Source organism: Neomonachus schauinslandi, chromosome 15, assembly GCF_002201575.2.
Source record: "Neomonachus schauinslandi chromosome 15, ASM220157v2, whole genome shotgun sequence".
Classification (NCBI taxonomy): Eukaryota; Metazoa; Chordata; class Mammalia; order Carnivora; family Phocidae; genus Neomonachus; species Neomonachus schauinslandi.
The window spans coordinates 38,499,886-38,500,774 of NC_058417.1; positions in this window are offsets into that span (position 1 = coordinate 38,499,886).

An 889-nucleotide genomic window follows, 5' to 3' on the forward strand; every position below is an offset into this window, starting at 1 on the left:
GGAGGGACCTGGGATAATTAGGGTTCTGCCTGGCGCTGGGAGATCCCGAGATGAAAGGGGCTCTGGCGTCACTGAGATGGTTTTATGTCCATGAATGCAGGTGTGTGTGTGTGTACATGGGGGGTGGGGCTGGCATGGCCTCTCCTTTGGGGAAGGAGATCCATTTTTATGCAGCCTGCCCTCCTCCTTAGATTGGCCCCCGTACCATTTGGATTTTGGTGGGGTCAAACCCAGGAGGAAATATCACCACTGTGGAGTGAGAGTGGAGGAGGTAGGGCAAGCCTTGCCCCCTCCCCAGCTCACCAAGGGGACCAGATTGTTGAGGAAATAGCTGGTGACGGTGAATAGAAAGCCTGTATTGGAAGAGGGTGACATTTGAAAGAGGAGGCAGTGGATCTGGTAATAACGTTAAAAAGGAGAGGGAAAGGGAGGTAATAGGGAGTAAACCTTCCAAAAGGATTAAAAACGTGGGATGATTGAGGTAAAAAGGACCTCAGGGGTCACTTGCCCAACCCTCACATTTTAAGGTTGAGGAAGCTCTGTCCCTGAGACCGGTGGTGATTTGCTCAAGGTCACACAGTGAGTTACTGGCAAAGAAGGGCCCCGAACTCAGATACAAATTCTAAAGCTCCTTAGGGTCTGGTATTTAGACTTTCTCGCCAACTTATAAGGAAGGTGCAGGCGGCCCGTCGATACTCCCTTCTCCATCCCCATGGTGCAAACCCCAAAACCTCTGATTCTTCCAGCAAGCCAAGGCTATTTTTTTTAAATATGTCACCGAGCACCACTCCCGCCGGCGGCGCCTGGAGTGGGGCGGGCGAGCGCAAGCGGGGCGGGGGCAGAGGCGGCCCAGGGGCGGCCGGGCGGCTGGCCGGGGTCCCGGGGCGCG